The sequence below is a fragment of the Rhopalosiphum padi genome, chromosome 3, assembly GCF_020882245.1.
Source record: "Rhopalosiphum padi isolate XX-2018 chromosome 3, ASM2088224v1, whole genome shotgun sequence".
NCBI classification, from domain to species: domain Eukaryota; kingdom Metazoa; phylum Arthropoda; class Insecta; order Hemiptera; family Aphididae; genus Rhopalosiphum; species Rhopalosiphum padi.
The window spans coordinates 47736284-47748005 of record NC_083599.1 but is presented as its reverse complement, the minus strand read 5'-3'; the positions used below and the strand labels follow the sequence as shown (position 1 = coordinate 47748005).

At 25.1% G+C, this 11722-nt stretch overlaps 2 long non-coding RNA genes across 2 annotated transcripts; both read right to left on the bottom strand.

The window, feature by feature from the left end:
• LOC132926429 (uncharacterized) lies at positions 1-1986 on the bottom strand. Its single transcript, XR_009661440.1, has 3 exons — positions 1853-1986; positions 1000-1128; positions 1-123 (listed from the first exon to the last, which is right to left on the bottom strand). It is a non-coding gene; the product is annotated as an uncharacterized LOC132926429 (long non-coding RNA).
• A 2121-nt stretch (positions 1987-4107) lies between these two features.
• LOC132926334 (uncharacterized) lies at positions 4108-7640 on the bottom strand. Its single transcript, XR_009661413.1, has 5 exons — positions 7511-7640; positions 6658-6786; positions 5960-6089; positions 5107-5235; positions 4108-4230 (listed from the first exon to the last, which is right to left on the bottom strand). It is a non-coding gene; the product is annotated as an uncharacterized LOC132926334 (long non-coding RNA).
• Between the last annotated feature and the right edge of the window lie 4082 nt (positions 7641-11722).

The window sequence follows — 11722 nt, the reverse complement described above, 5'->3', positions numbered from 1 at the left end:
TACAACCATTAATATTTTCAGTATCTTCTAGTCCATTTTACATGTAGGATATTGATACTTTCCGAAGTGGTAGAAATGTGAATTCATGTCTCACCATGCATCGAGTGATCTATGTACTGCCATCTGAAAATATTTAGTCAGTTAAATTTATAAAATGGTTGGAGGATAAAATGTCACTACTACACACTATAAGGTGAACGAAAATCTTTTTATGACAACTAGTGTTTGGTAACCATTGAATAATTCAGAAATTAAAACAATCAAACAAAAATTAAGAGACCAACTACATTCTTAATAGAAAATATTTGAAAGAATCTTACAGTTCAAACATGAATTAAAATACAAATGTATTAATGCAAAAAGATATGAAATATAATCATATAATAGATGATAAGAAACATTAATTATGATAAGAAATCAAATATTATAAAAATCTACCAGCTGTTTTGTTGAATTTGAAGGTAAAATAATTGTAACTTTAAAATACACTCATAGGAAAATATAAAATTGATTTTTTGCAATATTGTATTTATTTGAATATAAAATAAGTGTAACTAAAGAAGACACTTGTAGAAAAACTTAAAATTGATTCTTTTCAATATGAAATACATATGAATTTTTATAATTGTCTAAATTATCATATAAAAACACGTATTATAGTGTTTATAAAGTATAAGCTTAAATGAAATTAATGAAAGTTAATAATAGAAAATTAGAATATCTTTCTTAATCTAATGGTCTGAGTTTGATGACATTAACATTAGAATTGAGTTTATTATAAGCAGTTAAAACTATGAATTTTTATATTTGTCTAAATTATCATATAAATACACGTTTTATAGTGTTTATGAAGTATAAGCTTAAATGAAATTAATGAAAGTTTGTAATACAAAATTTGAATTTCTTTCTTCATGTAATTGTCAGAATTTCTCGGCATTAACTTATTGTCACACTAATCTTAATTAACTATCAATTACAGTCGATAACCATTACACCTACATTGTATAAAACCATTAATATTTTCAGTATCTTCTAGTCCATTTTACATGTAGGATATTGATACATTCCGAAGTGGTAGAAATGTGAATTCATGTCTCACCATGCATCGAGTGATCTATGTACTGCCATCTGAAAAAATTTAGTCAGTTAAATTTATAAAATGGTTGGAGGATAAAATGTCACTACTACACACCATAAGGTGAACGAAAATCTTTTTATGACAACTAGTGTTTGGTAACCATTGAATAATTCAGAAATTAAAACAATCAAACAAAAACTAAGAGACCAACTACATTCTTAATAGAAAATATTTGAAAGAATCTTACAGTTGAAACATTAATTAAAATACAATTGTATAAATGCAAAAAGATATGAAATATAATCATATAATAGATGATAAGAAACATTAATTATGATAAGCAATCAAATATCATAAAAATCTACCAGCTGTTTTGTTGAATTTGAAGGTAAAATAATTGTAACTTTAAAATACACTCATAGGAAAATATAAAATTGATTTTTTGCAATATAGTATGACATTACTATTCTTTAGAAATAATTCTGATTTGAACATAATAATATGAAATTATTTTTGAATAAAATCACCGTAAAACATCTATTGAATCTTGACAATTTAAATTAAATCACTTTGGGATGTGGTTAAATTAAAACCTATTAATGAAATAAATATAGTAAATAATATTAAAAGATTTTTACAGCTAAGGCAAGTGTTATGAATGAAAATTTCAAGCTAAAGGTGTTTCCCAATCCTTTATTCAGAATTTTAACAAATTTCAATTGTTACACTACTATTAATTTACTATCAATTACATTCAATAGCCATTTCACGTACATTGCATAAAACCTATATAATTATCAGTATCTTCTAGTTAATTTTCAACGTAGGATGATGATATTTTCCCAAGTGGTATGAATGCGTAGTCATGTCTCAGCAAGCCTTGAGTGATCTGCTGTATTGCCATCTAAAAAAAAGTAGTCGATTAAATATGTATAATGATTAGAGAAACAATAATTATGATAAATAATAAATGATTGTACAAATCTACCAGAATGTTTTGTCGAATTTGAATATAAAATAAGTGTAACTAAAGAAGACACTTGTAGAAAAACTTAAAATTGATTCTTTTCAATATGAAATACATATGAATTTTTATAATTGTCTAAATTATCATATAAAAACACGTATTATAGTGTTTATGAAGTATAAGCTTAAATGAAATTAATGAAAGTTAATAATAGAAAATTAGAATATCTTTCTTAATCTAATGGTCTGAGTTTGATGACATTTATATTAGAATTGAGTTTATTATAAGCAGTTAAAACTATGAATTTTTATATTTGTCTAAATTATCATATAAAAACACGTTTTATAGTGTTTATGAAGTATAAGCTTAAATGAAATTAATGAAAGTTAGTAATACAAAATTTGAATTTCTTTCGTCATGTAATTGTCAGAATTTCTCGGCATTAACTTATTGTCTCACTAATCTTAATTAACTATCAATTACAGTCGATAACCATTACACCTACATTGTATAAAACCATTAATATTTTCAGTATCTTCTAGTCCATTTTACATGTAGGATATTGATACATTCCGAAGTGGTAGAAATGTGAATTCATGTCTCACCATGCATCGAGTGATCTATGTACTGCCATCTGAAAAAATTTAGTCAGTTAAATTTATAAAATGGTTGGAGGATAAAATGTCACTACTACACACCATAAGGTGAACGAAAATCTTTTTATGACAACTAGTGTTTGGTAACCATTGAATAATTCAGAAATTAAAACAATCAAACAAAAACTAAGAGACCAACTACATTCTTAATAGAAAATATTTGAAAGAATCTTACAGTTGAAACATTAATTAAAATACAATTGTATAAATGCAAAAAGATATGAAATATAATCATATAATAGATGATAAGAAACATTAATTATGATAAGCAATCAAATATCATAAAAATCTACCAGCTGTTTTGTTGAATTTGAAGGTAAAATAATTGTAACTTTAAAATACACTCATAGGAAAATATAAAATTGATTTTTTGCAATATAGTATGACATTACTATTCTTCAGAAATAATTCTGATTTGAACATAATAATATGAAATTATTTTTGAATAAAATCACCGTAAAACATCTATTGAATCTTGACAATTTAAATTAAATCACTTTGGGATGTGGTTAAATTAAAACCTATTAATGAAATAAATATAGTAAATAATATTAAAAGATTTTTACAGCTAAGGAAAGTGTTATGAATGAAAATTTCAAGCTAAAGGTGTTTCCCAATCCTTTATTCAGAATTTTAACAAATTTCAATTGTTACACTACTATTAATTTACTATCAATTACATTCAATAGCCATTTCACGTACATTGCATAAAACCTATATAATTATCAGTATCTTCTAGTTGATTTTCAACGTAGGTTGATGATATTTTCTCAAGTGGTATGAATGCGTAGTCATGTCTCAGCAAGCCTTGAGTGATCTGCTGTATTGCCATCTAAAAAAAAGTAGTCGATTAAATATGTATAATGATTAGAGAAACAATAATTATGATAAATAATAAATGATTGTACAAATCTACCAGAATGTTTTGTCGAATTTGAATATAAAATAAGTGTAACGAAAGAAGACATTTGTAGAAAAACTTAAAATTGATTCTTTTCAATATGAAATACATATGAATTTTTATAATTGTCTAAATTATCATATAAAAACACGTATTATAGTGTTTATGAAGTATAAGCTTAAATGAAATTAATGAAAGTTAATAATAGAAAATTAGAATATCTTTCTTAATCTAATGGTCTGAGTTTGATATCATTAACATTAGAATTGAGTGTTTTATAAGCAGTTAAAAATATGAATTTTTATATTTGTCTAAATTATCATATAAATACACGTTTTATAGTGTTTATGAAGTATAAGCTTAAATGAAATTAATGAAAGTTAGTAATACAAAATTTGAATTTCTTTCTTCATGTAATTGTCAGAATTTCTCGGCATTAACTTATTGTCACCCAACTCTTAGTTAACTATCAATTACAGTCGATAACCATTACACGTACATTGTATACAACCATTAATATTTTCAGTATCTTCTAGTCCATTTTACATGTAGGATATTGATACTTTCCGAAGTGGTAGAAATGTGAATTCATGTCTCACCATGCATCGAGTGATCTATGTACTGCCATCTGAAAATATTTAGTCAGTTAAATTTATAAAATGGTTGGAGGATAAAATGTCACTACTACACACTATAAGGTGAACGAAAATCTTTTTATGACAACTAGTGTTTGGTAACCATTGAATAATTCAGAAATTAAAACAATCAAACAAAAATTAAGAGACCAACTACATTCTTAATAGAAAATATTTGAAAGAATCTTACAGTTCAAACATGAATTAAAATACAAATGTATTAATGCAAAAAGATATGAAATATAATCATATAATAGATGATAAGAAACATTAATTATGATAAGAAATCAAATATTATAAAAATCTACCAGCTGTTTTGTTGAATTTGAAGGTAAAATAATTGTAACTTTAAAATACACTCATAGGAAAATATAAAATTGATTTTTTGCAATATTGTATTTATTTGAATATAAAATAAGTGTAACTAAAGAAGACACTTGTAGAAAAACTTAAAATTGATTCTTTTCAATATGAAATACATATGAATTTTTATAATTGTCTAAATTATCATATAAAAACACGTATTATAGTGTTTATAAAGTATAAGCTTAAATGAAATTAATGAAAGTTAATAATAGAAAATTAGAATATCTTTCTTAATCTAATGGTCTGAGTTTGATGACATTAACATTAGAATTGAGTTTATTATAAGCAGTTAAAACTATGAATTTTTATATTTGTCTAAATTATCATATAAATACACGTTTTATAGTGTTTATGAAGTATAAGCTTAAATGAAATTAATGAAAGTTTGTAATACAAAATTTGAATTTCTTTCTTCATGTAATTGTCAGAATTTCTCGGCATTAACTTATTGTCACACTAATCTTAATTAACTATCAATTACAGTCGATAACCATTACACCTACATTGTATAAAACCATTAATATTTTCAGTATCTTCTAGTCCATTTTACATGTAGGATATTGATACATTCCGAAGTGGTAGAAATGTGAATTCATGTCTCACCATGCATCGAGTGATCTATGTACTGCCATCTGAAAAAATTTAGTCAGTTAAATTTATAAAATGGTTGGAGGATAAAATGTCACTACTACACACCATAAGGTGAACGTAAATCTTTTTATGACAACTAGTGTTTGGTAACCATTGAATAATTCAGAAATTAAAACAATCAAACAAAAACTAAGAGACCAACTACATTCTTAATAGAAAATATTTGAAAGAATCTTACAGTTGAAACATTAATTAAAATACAATTGTATAAATGCAAAAAGATATGAAATATAATCATATAATAGATGATAAGAAACATTAATTATGATAAGCAATCAAATATCATAAAAATCTACCAGCTGTTTTGTTGAATTTGAAGGTAAAATAATTGTAACTTTAAAATACACTCATAGGAAAATATAAAATTGATTTTTTGCAATATAGTATGACATTACTATTCTTTAGAAATAATTCTGATTTGAACATAATAATATGAAATTATTTTTGAATAAAATCACCGTAAAACATCTATTGAATCTTGACAATTTAAATTAAATCACTTTGGGATGTGGTTAAATTAAAACCTATTAATGAAATAAATATAGTAAATAATATTAAAAGATTTTTACAGCTAAGGCAAGTGTTATGAATGAAAATTTCAAGCTAAAGGTGTTTCCCAATCCTTTATTCAGAATTTTAACAAATTTCAATTGTTACACTACTATTAATTTACTATCAATTACATTCAATAGCCATTTCACGTACATTGCATAAAACCTATATAATTATCAGTATCTTCTAGTTAATTTTCAACGTAGGATGATGATATTTTCCCAAGTGTTATGAATGCGTAGTCATGTCTTAGCAAGCCTTGAGTGATCTGCTGTATTGCCATCTAAAAAAAAGTAGTCGATTAAATATGTATAATGATTAGAGAAACAATAATTATGATAAATAATAAATGATTGTACAAATCTACCAGAATGTTTTGTCGAATTTGAATATAAAATAAGTGTAACTAAAGAAGACACTTGTAGAAAAACTTAAAATTGATTCTTTTCAATATGAAATACATATGAATTTTTATAATTGTCTAAATTATCATATAAAAACACGTATTATAGTGTTTATGAAGTATAAGCTTAAATGAAATTAATGAAAGTTAATAATAGAAAATTAGAATATCTTTCTTAATCTAATGGTCTGAGTTTGATGACATTTATATTAGAATTGAGTTTATTATAAGCAGTTAAAACTATGAATTTTTATATTTGTCTAAATTATCATATAAAAACACGTTTTATAGTGTTTATGAAGTATAAGCTTAAATGAAATTAATGAAAGTTAGTAATACAAAATTTGAATTTCTTTCGTCATGTAATTGTCAGAATTTCTCGGCATTAACTTATTGTCTCACTAATCTTAATTAACTATCAATTACAGTCGATAACCATTACACCTACATTGTATAAAACCATTAATATTTTCAGTATCTTCTAGTCCATTTTACATGTAGGATATTGATAAATTCCGAAGTGGTAGAAATGTGAATTCATGTCTCACCATGCATCGAGTGATCTATGTACTGCCATCTGAAAAAATTTAGTCAGTTAAATTTATAAAATGGTTGGAGGATAAAATGTCACTACTACACACCATAAGGTGAACGAAAATCTTTTTATGACAACTAGTGTTTGGTAACCATTGAATAATTCAGAAATTAAAACAATCAAACAAAAACTAAGAGACCAACTACATTCTTAATAGAAAATATTTGAAAGAATCTTACAGTTGAAACATTAATTAAAATACAATTGTATAAATGCAAAAAGATATGAAATATAATCATATAATAGATGATAAGAAACATTAATTATGATAAGCAATCAAATATTATAAAAATCTACCAGCTGTTTTGTTGAATTTGAAGGTAAAATAATTGTAACATTAAAATACACTCATAGGAAAATATAAAATTGATTTTTTGAAATATAGTATGACATTACTATTCTTCAGAAATAATTCTGATTTGAACATAATAATATGAAATTATATTTGAATAAAATCACCGTAAAACATCTATTGAATCTTGACAATTTAAATTAAATCACTTTGGGATGTGGTTAAATTAAAACCTATTAATGAAATAAATATAGTAAATAATATCAAAAGATTTTTACAGCTAAGGCAAATGTTATGAATGAAAATTTCATGCTAAAGGTGTTTCCCAATCCTTTATTCAGATTTTTAACAAATTTCAATTGATACACTACTATTAAATTACTATCAATTACATTCAATAGCCATTTCACGTACATTGCATAAAACCTATATAATTATCAGTATCTTCTAGTTAATTTTCAACGTAGGATGATGATATTTTCCCAAGTGGTATGAATGCGTAGTCATGTCTCAGCAAGCCTTGAGTGATCTGCTGTATTGCCATCTAAAAAAAAGTAGTCGATTAAATATGTATAATGATTGGAGAAACAATTATTATGATAGATAATAAAAGATAGTACAAATCTACTAGCATGTTTTGTCGAATTTGAATATAAAATAAGTGTAACTAAAGAAGACACTTGTAGAAAAACTTAAAATTGATTCTTTTCAATATGAAATACATATGAATTTTTATAATTGTCTAAATTATCATATAAAAACACGTATTATAGTGTTTATGAAGTATAAGCTTAAATGAAATTAATGAAAGTAACAAAAATATTTAAAAATACTTTATTGAGGTCATGTATAAGTATGATACATATTTATAATTTTTACCTATATACATATAATTAACTTAGGCTTTTGGGTGTCAGAAACGACAGAAGCGTATAGTTTGGAAGTTTTGAATCTACTATAGTTCAGTCTTTTTTATTTTGATAAACTCTTAATCTTACATGGGCCATAAACATTCAACTATAAATTTAATTTAATGGTCGGTTTTACTGGTGTTAGTTTTTGTTATTTTTCGATTTCGATAATCGTTGGGTTTTTTATTTTATTTTAGGCACTATCTATTTTTTGTATTTTTTGGATAGGTATTCTTTTTGAAAAAAACATTTTTTTTTATCAATCACTAACCAAAAGTAAATTATTAATATAAATTAATAAGATTTTCTTTATATGGCATACCGCCTAAAGACGTGTGTGAGAGATAAGCCCCTACAAGTATTTCATTGGGAAAAATTATGGAAATTGATAAACGGTCCAAAAATTATTGGCCTTCCCCAATGTAAAAACATAAAATTAAAATTAAACGAAATATATTTTAGATATATAAAAATATAAAATAATCATATTACAAAAAGTAACAAACTATTATTTTATACTTTTCTTTTTCTTGCTTTTTGATGGGCAAATGTGTTAATAGTATCATTGAAATCTATTTTTTCAACCATTTCTGCTTCAATGCTACATATTGCTATTGCATTCAGTCTTTCCTCCTTCATGGTTGACCTCAAATAGGATTTTACCATTTTAAGTACAGAAAAAGCTCTTTCGCCTGAGCTGTTTGAAACTGCTGTACTAAGGTACATACGCATAACTATTTCTAAATTTGGAAACATACACTCTAATTGATCGCATTGATTATTACTATTTAAAATGTCCGATATTATTTAAATAAAAATAACATCAGGATAGTATTGTGCTTATTGTCAATAATTATTTTACAGATTGTACAATTTTTCTAGTTTAAAAAAAAAAATATAAGGATAGTAAGTAGTGCCCGTGCCCCTAAATCCGTGGTTGTGTAGGCTGAAGCATACACTGCTTACGCCTTAATCCGGGCCTGGGTATACTTGTTGAAAAAACATTTCTTTTTAATCAATTACTAACCAAACGTAAATTATTAATATAAATTAATAAGATTTCCTTTATATGGCATACCGCCTAATGACGAGTGTGAGAGATAAGCCCCCTACAAGTATTTCATTGGGAAAAATTATGGAAAATGATAAACGGTCCAAAAATTATTGGCCTTCCCCTTGTAGAAATATTTTAGCTACTTGCCTGCTCATTAGGTATACGGTACACCACCGTCTCATGTGGACACAAATTAATTTGTTTTATTACAGAATGACATGTCAAACATTTAAAATAGCCTAAAATAAGAAGGTATAAAATAAATAGTTAACGACAATAAAATTCATGTACGAAATACGAATAATACTATAATAGAGATTACATCGCGCGCAGACTGAGTAGGTACCTATAGTTATTTCGTAAAAGCATGCAAATAAGTGCTAGCTAGTACACGATGAAAATAAAAAAATCATTTTATAAACAACCAGCTAAAAACGATCAACTATTGAATACCTACCAATAAAATCGTATTATTGCAACATATAAGGTACCAGCCACTAAACATATTAATAGGTAGGTTTATGTATAATATTTCTAGGTCTTAAATGGTCAATATTTCTTTTTTTTAATTAATAATATATTTACGCATTTATATTTATTTGTGTGTGTGTGTGTGTGTGTTACGGTAAATGATATTATATCGGAAATTAACGTTATTTACCTACGAATGAGCAAAGGTGGGCATTAACTAGTTAAAAAGTTAAAGTTAAGTTAAAAAGTTAATTTTTTTTTAACTTTTTAACTTATCTAGTTAGTTTGTTTTATAATCAACTTATGAACTTAACTAGTTTAATTTACAGTTGAAATAACTTAGCTTTTCTCAGTTGATTTAAAAAAAAAACCAATAAGTTAAAAACATTTTGAAATTTTTCGTTTTTACGTAAATATTGCTATAATAGTAATATCTACGTATAAACGAAATATTATCTGATATTATCAGTATAAAAATAAAAATAAAACTTAAATTGGAAAGAAAATTCTAAAAATAACTTGAAAACTAAATTATCGTTTAAAGTACCTATATAGTTATAGTTGTGTATAATAATATATACATGATAATATTATGCCGGTCTATACTTGTAGACAATATTATGAATTATAGTACGCTTGCATCGACCAGTCCCTTACGTTGTTTGTAAATCGTAATCGACTTTATCATAATCGTCATTCATTTACCTACCGTGTGCGATATTTATTTAGTCCATTCGTTATATTGACATATTGTTTTAATATTATATGGTAGACATTTTATATTTCAGATTTCTTAATATTATTTATTACATTATTACTTAAAATAATTAAAAATGTCATTAAGTACGGTAACGAGTAGTGAAAATACAAGACAACTTCAATCTTCAAATAGTTTAAAATGGTCGTGCGTTAGTTCTTTTTTTCAACAAATATTTGATTACATATTATGCGAGTTGCAATAATGTTTTTAATAAAATTAATAATTTTAAATTACAAATTGACAATTGTTATGTTTTGATGTTATATAACTTATATATATGAAGGTCATGTACTCAACTTCACGTATTATGACATTCAATTGCTATACGTTATAAAAAAATGTATTTGTTAAATTATTAATTTGAGATGAGCATAGTTTAAGTTAATAAATAATAGAAAAGTAAAAGGGTATACAGTGTACATTATGATAAAAGTTCAATCAAATTGTTTTTATAATTTATAAATTAGAAAATAGGAAGACACATTCACTCTTTATTTGATTAACATAATAATTTAAAAAAAAATAGATCAACTTTTTTTTAACTGAGTTAAGTTAATTTTTTTTTCTATATTAACTTTTAACATATCGAGTTAAATTTATAATTTGTTAACTGTTAACTTTTAACTTATCGATCTTGTGTCCTCTTAACTTAACTTAACTTGAGTTAATTATTTTCATTAACTTGCCCACCTTTGCGAATGAGGGAATTATCGTTATTTTCTTGTGAAGACTAAGAATGATAGTATAAACTTATATCCCAATATTCCACCCCAGAACCAATTCTAAATTACGCCACCGGGAATATGGTTTTATTAAATACAATTACACACGCCAAGAAATAGCTGTTTACGAAGAAAATCTATTAGACATGGACAATGTGATAAAATTAGCTGATGGTAGACTACAGTTGACACTGAGGTCTGAGAGAAGCAGCTAGTAATTATTCGGTTGCGGGCCCTTGAAGGTACCAGCGTTGCTATTGCAAGACTGGTTATAATAATAAGCATTGTGCTTGCCGTGGGGCTGAACAATTATGTAATAGTAAATATCATGGCAGTATAACTTGTAAAAATAAATAAAAAATAATAATGCATTTTTTCTCTTTTTTAAAATACAATAGGTACATGATTTTTTCAAATTGTAGTACCTACTACCTACTTGAGATTCATTTGCATATCTGATGATCTATAACAACAAATACCTGTGTAATTAATCATTAACGTGATTATCCGGTTTATAACGATAATCACTTGTGTATTTGGTAAATAACGTTAATAACCTGTGAATAATGTTAATTTTCATTTAACATCATTTACCGTAACATATATATATATATATATATAATTTTATTTAATTGGGTATTTGGGTATAAAGTATAAACCGTCTAAATAAATAAAATATAAATGTCGTTTGACTCGACTAATAATTGG